Here is a 12,188-nt window from a genome sequence, read left to right on the forward strand (position 1 = left end):
GAACGCTGTTCTTTTTGCCTGTATTTTTTCAACCACCTCCTTTGTGAACCAGATTGTTTTCTTTTTTCTTATTTTTGTTACTTTTCTAACATATAGATTTGCTGCTTTTGTAATAGCTCCTTTTAATTTGGCCCATTGTTATTCTACCTCACCCTTATCTCCTAGTCTTCTAATCCTTCCTCTAGGAAAATCCCCATTTTGACATCAGTATTTTTAAAATTCAAAACTTGGGTCTTCGTCTTACTTCTCTGTATCTTATTTGTGATATCAAACCATACCGTCTAATAATCACTGGTGCTCAGGTGGGCACTGCCCTGATATTAAAAACATTTTCACTATTTGTGAGCACTAGATTGAGGATCACACCCTGCCTCGTGGGCTCCATTACCATTTGTTTGAGCAAAGCCCCTTGAAGGGCATCCACTATCTCTCTACTTCTTGCAGAATCAGCAGAAGGGATACTCCAGTCCACATCCGGCAGATTAAAATCTCCAATGATCAGCACGTCTCCCTTCTTTCCCACTTTTGGATGACTTCAACCAGATCTCTGTCCAGTTTTCTGTTTGAGTCGGAGGTCTGTAGATATAAATAGAATCATCATCTTGCTTTTTTTTTTTTTTTTTTTTTAGAACAGTCCATAATGCTTCTTCCCTACCCCTTGCATTTTAGTTGCTTGGATATTGTTTTTTACATAAAGGGCTACTCCTCTACCTTTTCTGTCCTCCCTTAATAAGTTATAGCCAGGGATGGTCATATCTCAATCATGAAACACAGTGAACCATGACTCTGTAACAGCAACAATGTCCAAGTCTGCTTCCACCATTAAGGCCTGCAGCTCTGGAATTTTATTGCCCAGACTACAAGCATTTGTGGTCATAGCTTTCCAGCTTTTCTCCCTTGGTTTGATGCTCTTCCTGGTCACCTTTTCTGCTATTTTGAGCTGATTGATTTTGTTGTTTTGTCCTCCCAATTCCTGTATTGCACAAACTGCATTACACATATTTTTCTGGTTTAAAATGGTTTAAGATAACGCTATTTAGAGGAAAGCAAATTCTAGAGCACAAGTTTATGATATGAGGCTCGAAGAGGGCAGAATCAGGAATATTTCTGCATGGCAAGCAAGAATGGTGGCGGCATGGAAGAGTCTTCCAGTGTAGGGAGTGGAGATGAGAACAGCAATGGAATTCAAAAAAGCCTGGGATAAGCACAGAGGATATGAGCATGCAAATGGCAAATGAAATTTAATGTGGACATGTGCAAAGTGATGAACTTTGGGAAGAATAACCCAAATTATAGCTATATAATGCAAAGTTCCACATTAGGAGTCACCACTCAGGAAAAGGATCTAGGTGTCATCATTGAAAATATGTTGAAATTTTCTGCTCAGTGTGCAGCAGCAGCAGCAGCCAAGAAAGCAAATAGAATGCTAAGGTGTATCAGGAAAGGAATGGAGAATAAAACAGAGAATATCATAATGCCTCTGTATCGCTCCATGGTGCAACCTCATCTTGAGTATTGTGTGAAGTTCTTTCACCACATCTCAAAAAAGATATAGCAACATTAGAAAAAGGTACAGAGAAGGGCAACTAAAATGATAAAGGGGATGGAAAAATTCCCCTATGAAGAAAGGCTAAACAAGCTGAAGAGTCTTAACCTCTTTAGCCTGCTTCATAGGGGAATTTTTCCATGCTCAATATCATTTTGATTGCCCTTCTCTGTATCTTTTTCTAATGTCGCTATATCTTTTTTGAGATGTGGTAAAAAAACTGTACACAATACTGGAGAAGAGACAGCTGATGGGAGATATGATAAGAGGTCTATAAAATAATGAGTGGAATGGAACAAGTAAACGTTAATCAGTTGTTTACTCTTTCAAAAAGTACAAAGACAGGGGACACACAATGAAGTTACTGGGTAATACATTTAAAACTAATAAGAAAATTTTTTTTTACTCAGCACATAATTAAGCTCTGGAATTCTTTGCCAGAGGATGTGGTGAAAGCTGTTAGTGTAGCTGTATTTAAAAAAGGTTTGGACAAGGTCCTGGAGGGAAAGTCTATAAACTATTATTAAGGTGGAGTTGCAGAAATCCATTGCTTATTCTTGGGATAAGCAACTTGGAATCTCTCTACCCCTTGGGATTCTGCCAGGTATTTGTGATCTGGATTGGCCACTGTTGGAAACAGGATACTGGGCTTGGTGGACCTTTTGTCTGACCCAGTATGGCAAGTCTTATTTTCTTATGATACTCAGTTGTGAAGAAATGAAATTAAAAAGTAACAAATCACCTCGGATATAGAAAGCAATTTGGGCGGGCCTTATCTGCCAGCATATTTTATATTACTATCAAACAGAACTCTGTAAATTATAATTAGTTCCTCACTTACAGGCCGTTACAGTACAGGGCGCTCCGGCGGAGTGCACTGTTATCCCGCGTTTGGACGCACGTTTTCGACGTGCGTCCAAACGCTAGCGCATCGAAAACGCGCGTCCAAACCCCCCGAAACTAATAGCGCCCACAACATGCAAATGCATGTTGATGGCCCTATTAGTTATTCCCGCGTGATTCACTAAGTAAAATGTGCAGCCAAGCCGCACATTTTACTTTCAGAAAGTAGCACCAGGAAAGTGCACAGAAAAGCAGTAAAAACTGCTTTTCTGTGCACCCTCTGACTTAATATCATGGCTTGAAAACTGGACACTCAATTTTGCCGGCGTCCGGTTTCCGAACCTGTGGCTGTCAGTGGGTTTGAGAACCGATGCCGGCAAAATTGAGCGTTGGCTGTCAAACCCGCTGACAGCCGCCGCTCCTGTCCAAAAAGAGGTGCTAGGGATGCGCTAGTGTCCCTAGCGCCTCTTTTTACCGCGGGCCCTAATTTAAATATTTTGTTTTAGTGAATCGCGCGCACAGGAGACTGGCCTGTGCGCGCTCCCGCGAACTTTACTGTATCAGCCTGTTACTTATGACTTGGATTTATTACCTTTTTGAACACAAAATTCAAAAGCAGGCTACAGAATATTAGACATACTGGCTTAAAAACAAGTCATTTTGCAGCTTAACATTACAAAGGTGTAAAGGATTTGAATAGCAGCAAAGAGTTTTTCATTTGGTTTGTATTAAAACATTCTTTCCCATAATCATGCCAAAAGCATGTTGGATACACGAACACAGAACCTCTTCCGAGTAATTGGTGAGAACGTCAACATCTAGACAAACACACCTGGCAGGGGCTGAGAGCCTGAAATCAAATCCTATGTAGGACTTGTATTTTGAAAGATCTGGAAAATATGGTACATTTTCAATTTTACTGAAATGCAATTCTTGGTTGACACTAGCATTCCTTTAGTGCACCTACCATAAAATAGCAGTAATTTTGTAAAAGGATTGAGTGTTCTTTTAACACATCTGCCTTGAAGCAGCTGTGCCTGTGAGAAAGGGTTGAATATTCAACAATGAATGACCAAAATTCTAAATGCGCAATATAATCAACACAGAGTTTGTTGTCATTCCAAAGTTTTCCATTCTGGTTTATTTGAAACTTGTGTTTTTTAAATCTTCTTGTTGCTATTGTCTAAGAGCACTGTGGCATTTTTCCACTGTCGTTTGTTACTCTACCAAGACATGGATTAAATTAGGCTCTTTTGACTTTAAGGAAACATCAAACAAATCTAAAGGATGTTCTGTACAAATAGTACACAGGATGGGAAAAATTAAAGCGATAAAATCTTAGCTTGACCCAAGATCAGAGACTAGATCTTCTTTCCCCTCTCTTTCTGACAAAAAGAAGTGGCTTGAATTTCACTTGCATAAACTTCTCGTTAGCTACACTTTTTGTTGTGGGGGTGGGGGGGGTGAGGAGTGCCTAAGCATCAGTCCGATTTGTTCTTGCTCCACTAAGGAGCATTGTAAGTCTTTGCATCAGCTAGAGGCTGCTACTGAGGCCGGAAGCTTTGCATTGCATTGTGACTACACCTGAGAATTTAAGGTACAGCACAGATATCTGGGTTATCCTCATGAGGGACATCTGACAGACATATTCACCTATGGAATTACAGGACAGATAGTTCTAAATTACAAGGTTGTAATACCATGAATAGGGGCCTGCCGGCATTATGAACACTAAGGTCCAGTTACCAGAACAATGGCATTGCTGATTTGTCCCATCATTACCTGATTTTTTTTTCTATTTCATACAGTATAATGGCTTCAATGGTACTATGAAAAATATTTTTTTTACGTTAAATCTCCTCATACCAATAGATGGCATTTTCTTCTCAAAGTGATGCATTTTCTCTTCCTTGAAAGCTCTATTCGCTCTTGATTTTCACTTTATGCTAGTAATCTAGGATCTGTATTACTGAATTTCCTAAGAATAGCAAGACAAGGAGTCTCCATAAAGGTGTGAGAGTTAAATAAAACAGAAAAAGCGTGGCTTGTTTCTGCTGATCTCAACCCATCTGGTAAACCCTCTTCATAGGAAATATGACAATAAGATTCAGAAGTAAAATATCTTCAAGAAATGGACAGTTGCAATAAAAGTCCTGATCAGACCTGAAAAGGTCATTAGGCTGCAAAAGATGAGTGATTGAAATCTTTAATGGAAACATTAAAAAAATAATCTATTCAAATGGCCCCTGCAGTTGTAAAGTCCTATTGATTTCAGGCATGTCCTTCTTTCCAATCACTGCACAATCATGAGGTTAAGCAGCTGCTCCAGAGCACACCTCATTTCCTTGAAGCACAGCTCAAAGGGGCCGACCATGTAAGTGTAAATACATCTGTCTTTTGCCATTTGTATTAATGCATGCCTGCTCCATGTCTTAGACCAGGGCAGATGGTCCTTGTCCTGTCGAAATATTGCAGCGTGCAGACTTCCAGTGCTATGTGCTTCAAGAAATATGAGGGCAGATGCTTTATATGTTCAATGCACGCTTTGTCCCCTGCAGCTTTACATTAAGGCTGCACTCTTAATTTGGCCATCACACACAAGCCAGGCTTCTTGGTTCACAGACATTCCTTTTAAATCTGTCATTTGTAAACAGAGCTTTTGATCTTGGATTTTATGCAGTGCCAGCAAAAGCTTTAGAATGGCATGAGCTAGTACACTTAACAACTCAGCCGTTGGCATGGGGGTTTGCTCCACTATGAACAGCAACTGCTTCTGCTTCACTTATGCTCCTGGGACAGTTGTTCTTCCTTAGGTTAGAGAGTAGAATTGGAAAATACTGCAATACTTCCTCCTAATGTATAGCCATTTAACTGTGCGTGCTAGGATGTCTTGGACCAGAACTTATTAATGTTATGGATAATAATGTTTATCTTCATCACACGCCTCCTTTCCATACCTTCAATTGTCACATCAAAACTAATTTTCCGTGAAGTCTTCAACTAATACATTAATCCAGGTCTTTCTTTTCTCTCTCAAAACTACAACCACTATGGACTACTCCACACCCCACCGCTCACTGTTACTCTACTTATACTTCTACTGTTATTGCACTTCACCTAAATTGTAAGCATTCTAAAGTATGCACCTGCCACCCTCTGTATCTCTGTTTTTGCTGTTTCGTACAGAATACAAAATCAGCAAATTAAAATGGCTATCAAATATAAGCCAGTCACAGTATGAATTAAAGGTATCGGAAATTTTTAACTGCTGGATCAGAAAAATAAATGTGCATTTATTGGACATGCAATGCATGCACAACTGACGCTATTGCTCATAAGTTTAAAACTTGTGCTAAATCAACCCATTTTTGACATTGTCAGTTATAATTGTTGGCCTGACTCAGACTATCTTCTGACATATTCAACAAAATGATGCAGCTTCTAACAATCTCCACTTGCTTGACACTTATTCTTCCTAAATCCCTCACATTAACCTTCCATGCTTTCATCCCTCTAACACATAAATAAAGGTCAATTCAAAGTTAACACAGCAAATGACGACCTTACATGGCCCATCGAGCCTGACCAGTTGAGATTTGTCCAGTTTGGGTAATGCCTTTATAAATTCCAATATGAAGTTGTAGGTGTTACCTTTTTATTGGGCTAACTAAATACATTTCTGACGAGCTTTGACCTGCTGAATGGAGTGCAGCTATAGAAATTTAGTCAGAAATGAATTTGGTCCAATAGTAACATAGTCAATGGCAGCAGATCAAGACTAAATTGGCCTGTCCATTCTTCTCAGTTGAGAAGATGAACACATAAATTCCCATACACAACCCAACATCAGCTTCCCCCCCCCCCCCCCTCCTCGTGTCTTTTACCTGACCTCTCAACCCCTTTTCCTATCTCTGCCGTCCATATTTATTCCGTTAAAAGTGCCAGCCTTCACCATCTCTTCTGGTAGACCTTTTACACAATTACCTACCTGATATGCACGTTTGCCTGGACAGAGAGGTGGAATTCCCAAAGAGGGCATTGGGAGAGACTTGCATTTACATGCATACTTTTGCATTTTCTTTAAAAAAAAGTGCAGTAAAGTCCCCCGAAGAAAATCTGTGCACAAGTTCGCTTTGAAATGTGGTATAACTTCTGCACATACCTGCAAATACCTCCTTAATGTGCATGGGAAATGTCCTTGTCAAATACATAGTCCCCAGTCCAGTTTAGCAACTGTCACTGTGCTTTTAATAAGAGGACCTCTTACTTTAAAAACAGAGAGCCATGTTAGACATTTTCTTATAACGCTCCAACTAGAAAGCCATTAAAGCCAAGAGCATCTCCAGAAAAACAAACTATTAGTCAGCAATAAGATTTTCCAAGATAACTAAATGATGTTAACAATATTCTGGAGAAACAGAAAATGTATTTTGCTAAACCACAACATTCCGCTGCCACTTGCCTTTGATAGATGTTATAACGGAGGTGGGATTTTTTTTTTTAACGCTGGTCCATATTTTTGGCTCTTTCGTGGAGTACTGATTAAGGGGGGGGGGGGCAAAGAGTCCCCTCAGAGCTTCAGTCAGGCTATTGCCCCAACCTCAGGGTTGTTGGGAGCCTGGATGCTGCAGGACTAGCAACACCTTTACAAAGAAGCAATAATGCTTTACCACTTTATTCCTGATTCTTTAAAGCTTCCCCCCCCCCCCCCCCCCACCACCTTACAAATAAGAATGGGGAAAAAAATCTGACCCCAGCACTCTCCCCATTCAGAAACTGGGGGACTCTTTCCAGCCAGACCTCAGGATCCCCTCTCCCCTCCCTGACTCCAGGGTCCTCTTCCCTGACCCGCCTACTCTCCCCCAACCAAACCACAAGATCTTCCCCCACTGCTTCTCAAGCTTTTTTCCTTCTTCCCTACCTCCTCTTGCATATGGCAGTAACAGTTGGCTCCCCTTTCCTCTGTTGCACAGCAGAGGCAGCTGACTCCACCACCTAGGCCAATGCTGTCCCAGATCTGCCAACCAGACATCAACATCAAAAGCCCAAAATGACATGTTGACGCACGCAATGTCAACCATCAATGACGTCAGTCAGAGCATCGGTGAGCCAGAATGAATAGAGATAGGGAAAGAAGTAGGCAGGCCTCAAAAATGGTGGTGACGGGCCACTTCTGGCTTGTAGGTCATAGTTTACCCACACCTGTACTATAACATCTGTATAAAATCCTGTCAATAAAATTATCATAACTGAAGTTTACAATTTATTAAGATTGTAAATCTACAAACATTTTTGAACACTATTCTAAAAGTTTGACAAATATTATCCATTCACTATTTCTACCTGCTGAAAAAAGGAACAAGGGTAAAAAAAAATTTATAAAGACCTACTTAAGGTTCTGAGTTTAGAATTTCTCTCCCATCCATACATTTTCTTTCTTCTTCAATATATGCAAATAAAGATTGCTGCTCTTTGAATTTCTATCCCTTTGGCCATGTCTGGAAACATTTGTGGGCTGAATTGATGTCAATAAGTTTGATGTGGTGCAACTCCATGACCGACATAAATAATTCCTGGATAAATCCAGTCATATTGCCTACTATAGAAACCACGTTGAGTCTTATCAGCATTTCTCCTTTTGCAGACTCTTATGTGTTTCCCCACATAGCAGCCAAACAACAAAAGCTGGTCAAAATGTCATGCACGAGACAGAAGTTGGGAGGTAGACAAGAATGATCCTGGCTGTTCTTGGCAGCTGAAATCATCTCTGTGTGCTAGTTCAACAACTGAAAATTGAGGTAAATCCTGAACTTACAGTGCTGAGAAAAAATATAATGAGAATTGCAAGTTCTCACTATTTATTTATTTATTTATTTTTGGGTTTTTTTATATACCGATCTTCTTGCATTGGATGCAAATCAAATCAGTTTACATTGAACAATTGAACTTGCATGAGAGCATTACATATAACAAAGAACATATAAGAACATTAAAATAACATGGTAATTGAAGTATTCATCTTATACAGATGCCTTGCAGAAGGCCAATGAAGATTAAAATTAAAAATTAAATAACAGATGAATGCATGATACCCTTATTTAACTGTTGCGACCGCAGGCTACGGATCCTGATGCAGGCATGGTCGCTAGCTCATGGGAGAGCGTGAGCCCCTGAACCACGGCACGACTCAGGGAGGAGCCCCAAAGCACACCGTGGGAGGTGAGAGCATGCAAGCATGGGCTGAACAGGAACAAAGAAGGACTGGAACCAAGGCAAGGAACGTCAGAGCAAGAAGAAGGCAGGATCAGCCCTCCGCTGACCCTACATGCACCAGTGTATCCCAGCAACGCAATGCTGGTCACGAGAGTAGCCCTCCGGTCACTCGGTAGCCTTTTCGAAACCGCCACTTGGGAACGGCGAGTGCGTGAGGCCAGACGGAGGCTGAGGGCAGGAAACAGGACAAGACAGGAACTCAGGAACTAGGAAGACTCAAGACGAAGACTCAGGTTACTCGGAAGACTCAAAGACTCAGGTTACTTGGAAGACTCGGACAAGGATTCAGGTTACTCAGAAGGTCTCAGGCAAGGATTCAGGATTCAGACGAAAGTACTGGGTGAGAACTGCATCGCAGCGTGCCCAACACAGTCGCCCATGGCTGGTCGTGCACCACGCTGTACGCGAAGCAGACTCCAGGCGAGGAAGTGGAACTTGAGACTGGAACATGAAGAAGATTCAATAGAAGCCTGCACCGGGGCATGCCCTACACAGCAGAGCCTTAGGCATGGACGGATTAAGACACAAGGGACTCCAAAGACCGGGACAGGATTCAAGACTCAGGATTCAAGACTCAGGATTCTCAGAAGCAAGGCATTAAAAACAGAAGTCTCTTGGAGGCTTGTGCTGCAGAATAGAAGAAGGCCTTGTACCACGAAGCGCCCTACACAGCTCCCCATGGGCTGGTCACGGACCACGACGGTGGCATGCCAGGAAAGGTGGACACAAGGAATCTGGGAGCAGGTTGCAGAGGCGAAGACAAAGACATCAGGACCAGGACATCAGGAACACGGAACATCTGGAACCATGGAACATCAGGACATCTGGAACATCAGGACTTGGAACAGGCAATGAAGGAGCTCCGGAGGACAAGACCAGGAACATCAGGACGAGAAGACCAGGAACATCAGGACGAGGAGACCAGGAACACGGAACGAAGAGCCATCTAAACAAGTGAAAGTCACGGAGGACCTTGACCCGAAGAGGAACACAGACAACTGTGGATTCTGGATCTGAAGGCCCAAAGGATCAGGAACTGAGCCCTTTTATAAGGCTGAAGCAGGAAATGGAGTGAAGAGGACTTCGGGTAGGGCCATGGGCTTTTCCCACCGCTGGCCTTTTAAATAGATTGAAGAGGTGTGCGCTGGCACCTAAGGAAGGGCCCAGTAGTGGAAGCAGGACAGAGGACAGCGACGTCCCTACAGCGTAGAGGAGAGAGATCCTGGCGGTGGCGCACAGGCCTCATAGGAGGCAGCGACAGCTTCCTGCTGCCTAAAGGTATCTCGGCAGTGTCAGCAGCATCTTCAGCAGCAGCACTAGGCTGCGAAGAAGAAACAGCGGCAGCAGCGACCTCTGGCTGCTTGAATGAGTCCCGGCGGCGGCTCGAGGCCACGAAGATGGAGGTCAGCGGCATACGGCCGTGAAGAGGCAGAGTCCTGGGAGCGGCGCCACGCCGCAGGAATAAAAGGATAGCAATGGAATGGACCGGAGGCGGCCTAGGCCGCAGAAAGGCAGTGGCACAGCGTCGGGCTGGTGGCGGCTCCACGCCACAAAAGCAGCAACTCGGCGGCGGCACCAGGCCGCGAAGACAGTAAGCGGCATGGGGTAACGGCCTGCTTGTGGGATGGGCTCCATGAGCAGGATCATAACATTAACTCAAAACAATCTTTTTATCTGCAAATAAAAGGGCATAAATTAATTCCGGTACACAATAATGTACAAAGTAGAACAATAAGACTAATTTAGAATCAATGAAAGTGAAATAGTAAGTGAACCTCTAGTTTCCTTAGCACAATTTATGGCTACTTGGTTATCAGTTTGGATCAGTCCAACTTTGTTAGACAGCCAGTCTCTGAAAGCCCATAGCACATACCTGATCACCCAAAGCTTCAGGAAGTTGATTTGACAAGAATTTTCCTGAGCAGACCAAAAGACCTAGGGCACTGAGCACATATACAAGACCTCCCCACCCCAGGGTAGAAGCATCCATGGTTAGGACAATCTGAGTGGGGACATTCCTAAAAGAAATCCCCTGTTCCAGATTGGAAAGTATCCACCACCTGGACAATGAGTCCCGTAGAGATGGGGTGACTCGGATGCAATCTTGGAGGTTCTGAATGGCCTGGCACCTTTGTGATCTCAGGGTCTATTGTGCTCTGCACATGTGTAAATATGCCAAGGGAGTAACATGGATGGTTGCAGCCATTTGGCCCAAAAGCCTCAATATGTGCCAGGCTGACACCTGCTGGCTCTGCTGAATCTCTGCCATAAAGGTTGCCATTGTGACGGCCCTCTGGCCTCAGCTGGATCAGTGAGCTTGTAACGCAGCGATAAGCCAGAAGCGATAGGATAACGGGTAGTATCGGCACTGGTGCCTTTGGTGCTCAGGTCCTATGTCCTGTAATGCCCAAATCACCGCCAGCTGGACTCGACGATCTAGCTCCTCCTCAAACACTGACAATGCTATGTCTAGTAGGGCTCCTATGAAGTTCAATTGAAGTGATGGGTTGAGATGGGACTTTGGGTAGTTGAGAACAAACTCTAATGATTCCCAGTGGCCTGGGTGTTAGTGTTTGAGGTAGTTGTGGGTGGATCCTTGGGCCGGTGGCAGATGACCACGGCCCCGGGGGAAGATCCCGAGAGGGACCACCGGTCAGGCTCAGAGTATGGAGACAGACACACACTAGTTCTTTTATAAAACTATATATTGAACCACCAGAGGTGGCAGTAGTGAGCTGGAAGTGCCTGGCAGGGCTGTAGTCCCTTAGGTACTGGAACAGCGATCCTGGATAACTGAGCTGTAGAGAAACTGAATATAGTGAGTAGACAGGGTATGCAGAGTTCAGGAACAGAGCCTTGATGGTAACACTCACACAATAGTCTCTAGAAGTAGTCCAGGTGTTGGAATAGGTTAGGCCCTCGAGAAATGAGTACCTGGTTCCAGGGAAAGCTCTGAGAGAGAGAAGATAACTCACTGGTGTAGTAGGCAGCGATGACTTCCAGGCAGAAAGAGTATTCAGCAACCAGTCCGGGAACATGGGCCCTCGAGGAGCGAGTGCTGGTTCCTGACTGTGACCTGAAAAACAAAGAGAGAGCGAGGCCCCCGAAGAGCGGGTACCCCTGGTAAAGCCGAGAAGGCAGAGCAGCTTAGGTAGAGTAACCCTTGCTAAATCGATTAGTTAGCGATATCTAAGACCTTATATATCTGGTACTGATGACATCATCTCAGTGGGGCGCCCCTGAGATTTGCGCCACTGCTGGTACATCAGTCGGGGCCACGCCGCGCGTGCCCTTAGGCCCTTGTGAATCATGGCAGATCGCAGCATCGAGCCACTCCGGGGATGCCGGAGGAAGACAGCAGAGAGACGCCGTGGCGGCCAACCTTCCACTTGAGCAAGAGGGAGTTGCCAAAGAGGTGAGGAGGGCGGAGTGTAGATGTCGAGCAGCGACGGTCGCAACACTGGGAAACCATCTTCAACTTTTCTTTTTTTAGAAACTTGTTCAAGGCCTTCAGGTCTAGAATGGG

At 43.8% G+C, this 12,188-nt stretch overlaps 1 protein-coding gene across 7 annotated transcripts in view; it reads right to left on the bottom strand.

Moving 5' to 3' along the window:
• Window positions 1-12,188, bottom strand: part of BCAS3 (BCAS3 microtubule associated cell migration factor) — a 969,760-nt gene that overhangs the window by 518,084 nt on the left and 439,488 nt on the right. The window lies entirely within an intron of this gene.

Source organism: Rhinatrema bivittatum, chromosome 8, assembly GCF_901001135.1.
Source record: "Rhinatrema bivittatum chromosome 8, aRhiBiv1.1, whole genome shotgun sequence".
NCBI lineage: Eukaryota > Metazoa > Chordata > Amphibia > Gymnophiona > Rhinatrematidae > Rhinatrema > Rhinatrema bivittatum.